At 38.4% G+C, this 6237-nt stretch overlaps 1 long non-coding RNA gene across 1 annotated transcript; it reads left to right on the top strand.

Annotated features, from left to right (window-relative positions):
- The first annotated feature begins 316 nt into the window (after nt 1-316).
- On the top strand, nt 317-5664 carry LOC145718021 (uncharacterized). Its single transcript, XR_014141535.1, has 4 exons — nt 317-575; nt 1166-1272; nt 2361-2447; nt 5549-5664. It is a non-coding gene; the product is annotated as an uncharacterized LOC145718021 (long non-coding RNA).
- The last annotated feature ends 573 nt before the right edge of the window (nt 5665-6237 follow it).

Genomic DNA, 6237 nt, shown 5'->3' with positions numbered 1-6237 from the left:
GTCAGTCTGTTTTCTTGCAGGATGAGCTCATGCTCAGGATTTAGGGTACCAGGACAGTGAAAGTCGGTGTTCGTCTTTGATGTTTATGTGTCTAGTATTGGTTTACAGGCTTCAGTTCAAATTACCCCGTTAAGAAAGTTGGCCTAAATTTTGCTTGGTTAGAAGAGGCTGTAAATATCTACCTTATCTTCATCGTGTTTTAATGAGTAGATTGATGGATTCATTTCTGTGACTTGCTCCTTACCCAGGTGTAGTTCGTGGCTCCCCTTGCCATTATCTGATGGGTCCCCTCCTCCCCAACTGGGTTCAGTGGCAGGTGTTGCAAAACGCATTTGATTTACAGTTCATCTTTCTGTGTTAGAAATAGTTATTTTTTAAATCAGAGCGTCACTTAGAATATGTTTCTTATTTAATAACCAGCCATATATCCTGTTTTTCTTTTAATGTGTTCTCAGAAACTAGTTACTGAGAATAGCTCATTACTTTTATAATTCTTTCTCCGCAGGCTGCTTTGTACCGCCTCAGTGGCGACTGGAATCCCTTACACATTGATCCTAACTTTGCTGGTTTCGCAGGTGAGTTGCTCATGATATGTACCGATGAAAACGACTAGCTTTGGTCATCTAAGTAACACTCAGAGAGAGCTAGTTTGAGTAATATTTTAAAAATAACCCTCTCCTAACACATTGATGCTAAGGATGGGGAAAGGCGGGATACAGGGTTCAGAGGATGGTGTGCGTGGAGTTCATAATTCAGATTGTGGAGGACGGAAGCTAGTGCAGAGTTTCGATCGGATCACATGGGCGGGTGTCTGAGTTCTCCTGACAGGCAAGGACGTTGGAGGTTAGAGCAAGGGACTGAGAGGTGACAGAAGGATCATCTGATACTGAAATCAATATGGATGATTTCATGGTTACAGCCCCAGCTAAACAGAACAATTCTTTGTGTTCCCACATCTCTAACATGCATTCCTTTCTTGTTTCTTCTCTGTTTGTTTATTTCATAGTTTTCCCCCGGAGGTATTTTTTACAACTCTTTTCCACGTTTCTTAAAATAGATGGTATAATTCATCTGAGTGCCGTTTGAAATCCTGAATTAATTATCCTTGGCTTTTAAACAGGATATGTGCCTATGTCTGACCAAATTCTCTTTCTTTTTTTTTTAGGTTTCGACAAGCCCATATTACATGGATTATGTACATTTGGATTTTCTGCCAGGCATGTTTTACAGCAGTATGCAGACAATGATGTGTCGAGATTCAAGGCAATTAAGGTATGTGTGTATTATTGTGTAATTTGAACATTAGTTCCTTTTTTATTTTTGGAGAAGGAAAGGAGTTTTAGTGACTTCTTTTAATATAGGTACTGTACTGAAACAATACACATTTCTGTTATTTCACTGACTTGGCAATCAGCATGTGTTCGTATTGTAGCTATAAATACCTCTCACACTTGCACCATGAGGATATCGTATGCAATTATAATTTCAACAGATTAATTGGATTGCTTCATAAATTAATCGGGAGCATACACATGTCAGCCTATAGGCATTAACAGAAACTTGAGATTTACTTTTTTTTTCACTCTTTTGTAATTTGCCCTAACTTAATTAAAAATGTTAAGTGGCTGCATTTGAACTCTCAGAAACATACACCAGTGTCAGCATGATGGCTGCTTACTGATTTTCACATTTTCATCCCTTATAAATTACAAAAAACCCCTATCTCTGCACACAGTACCTTGCGGAGGTGTACGTCAAAAGGCAGACGCTGAAAAACAACATTTAAGATGGTGTCAAATAGCTCCAGAAGCTTTTATCGATTTGTGCTCTATGAGGCAGTGAAAATGCATTTTCTGATGTGTTGCCTGTAATAACACTGATTATTTTCATGGTTTTCACTTTATTATAACTACTTGTATTATTACATAATCCTGTGTACACAGAGCAAATACAGTGGTAGAGAAGATGATGAAATAAGAAGTGGCATTATTTTGTCCTGCACGCATCCCAGATCTTATTCCCCAGATGTACTTGGTACCACTTTCAGCTGCATCCTTTATGTTGTCCTGGGGATACCTGTATTATTCTCCTTAACATGATGGTGCTTCTGTTTCTTGCTTTGTCAAGATTAAAGACTAGTTATGGACTCTTTATTTTGAAAGATAAACTAGCTTATACAAACTATATCCATTGCCTAATTTTATCATACTACTATTTGTGTTCCTTTATGAGTTTAAATGTATTTAAACCTCTGTTTTCTTCCTTTTATGTTCTCTAACATCCGTCTGAATTTCTGTCCCCACAAGTAGGAAGGTTTCATTTTAAAACATGTGTAACCCTCAAACTCATTTCTTTTAAAGGTTCGTTTCGCAAAACCAGTGTATCCAGGACAGACTCTACAAACTGAGATGTGGAAGGAAGGAAATAGAATCCATTTCCAAACCAAGGTATGAGTCATGTAGTTAGAGGTTCCTTGTTTTGTTACCTGCATCACCACACCCTGTAACCCTGGTCCGTCCTACAGCGTTCTTTCAGTGAATACTGGGGGTATGACGGAAAACCTAGAAGGTTTTTTTTTAATCAGTGGTACCTTTTAATTGAAAATAAGATGGCTTTGTACCTTTTTTTTAATTCTGTTTTACTTTTTACTAAATTGGTGCCTGTATGTAGGAATGGCACAGCTGTTCGGAAAACCCAACCAACCCTATCTTTTTGGCTCAACCAGTCAACCAAGTCATTGTCAAAATATAATATTCAGAATATTAAAGGCATGACTCTCACACAGATACAAAATGAAAATACGACGGAACGCTGTTTAATTGCTTAATGAGGGAGCTGGCTAGATGATAAAACTGGTTCGGAAGAGAATTAGAGCAACAGTGTCTGGCCCACCAGGACCCGCTGCCAAATAACCTTGCTGGATTAGACGCAAAGCTAATTAATGTCCTACAGAACACTAAAACCATACCCTTTATGGTTATGTTTTCTACTGCACAGGAATCATGTGCATCTTGATCACACCAGAATCCAGAAAGTAACACCTTATGTCACAGAGGTTGGGCCTAATTAAGAGTAGGTGACAAGACAAAAAATAACTATGTCTCCCTAAAGAGCTAAGTAATGTTTGGGTGAGGCTGTTAGCAGTGTTCCAGTAAAATACTAAAAGGCCATGCAATCATCCCTTTATTTGTAAGATTTTTAAAGATAATTTTTATCAACACGGTTGACCACGCTAGTACTTTTTTTGGCCGATCATTTTGTACTTGTTAAAAATCAGATGGTGTGTGTTGAGCCATGTAGACACCACCATGAATAATAATAGTAGCTATTAAATACCTCTGAGCAGGCTGTACTATTGTCTCTAATATGCCCAAGGACTCTCCATTCGCTGGAAGAAAATCTAGGTTCAGGGCTCTTAAATACTTGCTCACGGTCACACAGAAAGTGGTCCAGCTGAGGGACACACCCAGGTCTTCCTGGCTCAAAGCCCCAATCCCAGAGCCCTCGCTCTTCTTACTGTATCACAGTTTCTTTCGTCAAGAAATAACTGTAGACCTCAGCTTTATGTGGCTGCCTTACTCCCCATTAATTCCTGCGGCTTGCAGTGTCACTTTCCTGCTTAATTTGTGTATACCCTTCATTTCCCGTGACCTCCTGTCCTCTCCTCTCGGCTTCCTTTCAAGCTCTCCCTTGCCCTGAGAGGCGGCCCCTTACCACTCACTCCGTTTCCTGCCCCCACAGACTCACATATGGCCTTTCTCTGAAATCCTCTTGCAGTTAATATTTGTGCCACCTCTTCTGGAGCCTTCCTATTTTCTAATTATTTTGAGTAAGTTTTATTTTTTGAGTAAGATGATGAAATCTACAAGGGGTCAGGTCTATGACCACTTTACGGGTTTGTTGTTTTTTTTTAAAGATTTTATTTATTTATTTGAGACAGAGAGAATGAGAGACAGAGAGCATGAGAGGGAGGAGGGTCAGAGGGAAAAGCAGACTCCCTGCCGAGCAGGGAGCCCGGTGCGGGACTCGATCCCGGGACTCCAGGATCATGACCTGAGCCGAAGGCAGTCGCTTAACCAACTGAGCCACCCAGGCGCCCCAGGTTTTTATTTTCCTCAGTTGCAGTAATGAACAGCATAGAAATCAACTCCATGGATACAGACTTAAAGGGCTGAGAAATAATTTAATAGCTAAATAGAATACCTTCTTGCCATTTTGATAAATTCTAAGCATATCTTCCTCTCTTTTCACTGTATTTGCCTCCCCCCCCCCCAGTGATTAGAGGTACTCTTTGCTATTAGTTATAGATAGGAATCCTTCTTTCCTTCCTTCCCTCCTTCCTTCATGTTGTATTTTAAGAAATATTTTATTTTATTTTATTTTATTTTTTTTAAAGATTTTATTTATTTATTTGAGAGAGAGAGAATGAGAGAGAGCACATGAGAGGGGGGAGGGTCAGAGGGAGAAGCAGACTCCCCGCCGAGCAGGGAGCCCGATGCGGGACTCGATCCAGGGACTCCAGGATCATGACCTGAGCCGAAGGCAGTCGCTTAACCAACTGAGCCACCCAGGCGCCCTTTTAAGAAATATTTTAAATGAATGTTCCAAAGTGACATGCTTGGCTTGGTTGCAAGAAAGTAATTTACTAAAGTGTATTTTGTTCATAAATTGTCTCTTTCCATGCTTTGCACTGGAATATAATTAGAAATAAATAATAATAATTAGAATTATTTATAATATATAATTAGAAATAAAATGAACAAATTGAAAGATCTTTTTTCTGAAGTACAATGGCGAGTGGTCAAGGGAGAATGATCTCAATTGTTAAAAATCAGTTTTAATAAATGCTGCCTTAATTTTTAGACCTGGTCCTCCCCATTTGTAGCAATACCATAATTTTATGAAAGAGTAGCCATTAGAATAATTTTAGATGAAGGATTAGGGATTCGAATTAGAGTTCCTTTCATGAGTATTTTGATGAAAGTCTAAGCATTTAGTTTATGCTATGTACCCTTCCTATTTGAAATAAGAATTAGAATTGTTACTTAAAAAGGATCACTGTGGTCTGTTCCAGAGGATTTTATTCTCTCTGAATAGAACAAATGCACTTTGAGCATCACTACTTCATGTGGATACTCACCATGCCTTGTACTATTTATAAGAATTCAGCAGTTCTCACCGTGGCTCCCCATGAGACACACTTATGTTTAAAAAACAATTTCCCCAAATACCAATGCCAAGGGTCAACCCCAGGGCATTTAAATTAGAATTTTTGGAGATGGGACCTCATCATATGTATATTTTAAAAGGGCACCAGTTGATTCTACAGTTAGGGTTAATAACAGTTGTATTAAAATAGCAAGCCTTAGTGTTTATTCATCTTGACATTTAATTTATAAACTTGATTTAATTTGGATTCTTATTTTCTTTTTCTTATGAGGAAAAATTGTTGTTTTCTTTTAAATGACTGTGTACTGTTTCACAACGATACTGTGTTTTCATTGGAATCATCAGAGTGAACTAGTTTTTTTCCCTCTTAAATCTTAAGATCGAAGAAACTGGAGACGTTGTCATTTCAAATGCATATGTGGATCTCATACCAACATCTGATACTTCAGCGAAGACACCCTCTGAGGTGGGTTATCGAAACTGGTAGCCAAGTCATTTTCTGATTGATGATTTTCAGTTAAGATTACTTTTAGAATGTTCAGGCTGCTTTAGAAAATTAAGAGCTGTGAAAGATTGTTAATTCTTGAAGGACATTAATCCAAAACTGCTTCAGGTAAAAGGAATATTTTGACAACTTAGGAATTTCTTAAACATTTTTTAAGGGAGATACTGGGGTGCCTTTCAAGAGAAAATAATTAATTTTCTAGTTTTACAGTAACTGAATCAGTCATTTAATGAGAAATCTTTTTTTTTTTTTTAAGATTTTATTTATTTGTCAGAGAGAGAGAAAAAGCAAGAGCACAAGCAGGGGGAGCGGCAAGCAGAGGGAGAAGCAGGCTCCCTGTTGAGCGAGAAGCCCAGAGTGGGACTCGATCCCGGGACCCCGGGATCATAACCTGAGCTGAAGGCAGATGCTTAACCAACTGAGCCACCCAGGCGTCCCAGTTGTTTAATGAGAAATCTTAAGCTAACAATATTTTGGAGAAAAATAGAGGAAAAAGTTAACTATCCTGTACCTTTGCTTGATTTAAAGATTTGTGTAAAGCTGTGTATGCAAATATAAAAACA

The sequence above is a fragment of the Leptonychotes weddellii genome, unplaced genomic scaffold (genome assembly GCF_054177405.1).
Source record: "Leptonychotes weddellii isolate Sample4059 unplaced genomic scaffold, ASM5417740v2 HiC_scaffold_10121, whole genome shotgun sequence".
NCBI classification, from domain to species: domain Eukaryota; kingdom Metazoa; phylum Chordata; class Mammalia; order Carnivora; family Phocidae; genus Leptonychotes; species Leptonychotes weddellii.
Note: the sequence above shows the minus strand (reverse complement) of the source record. Positions and strands in the feature narration are given on the sequence as shown.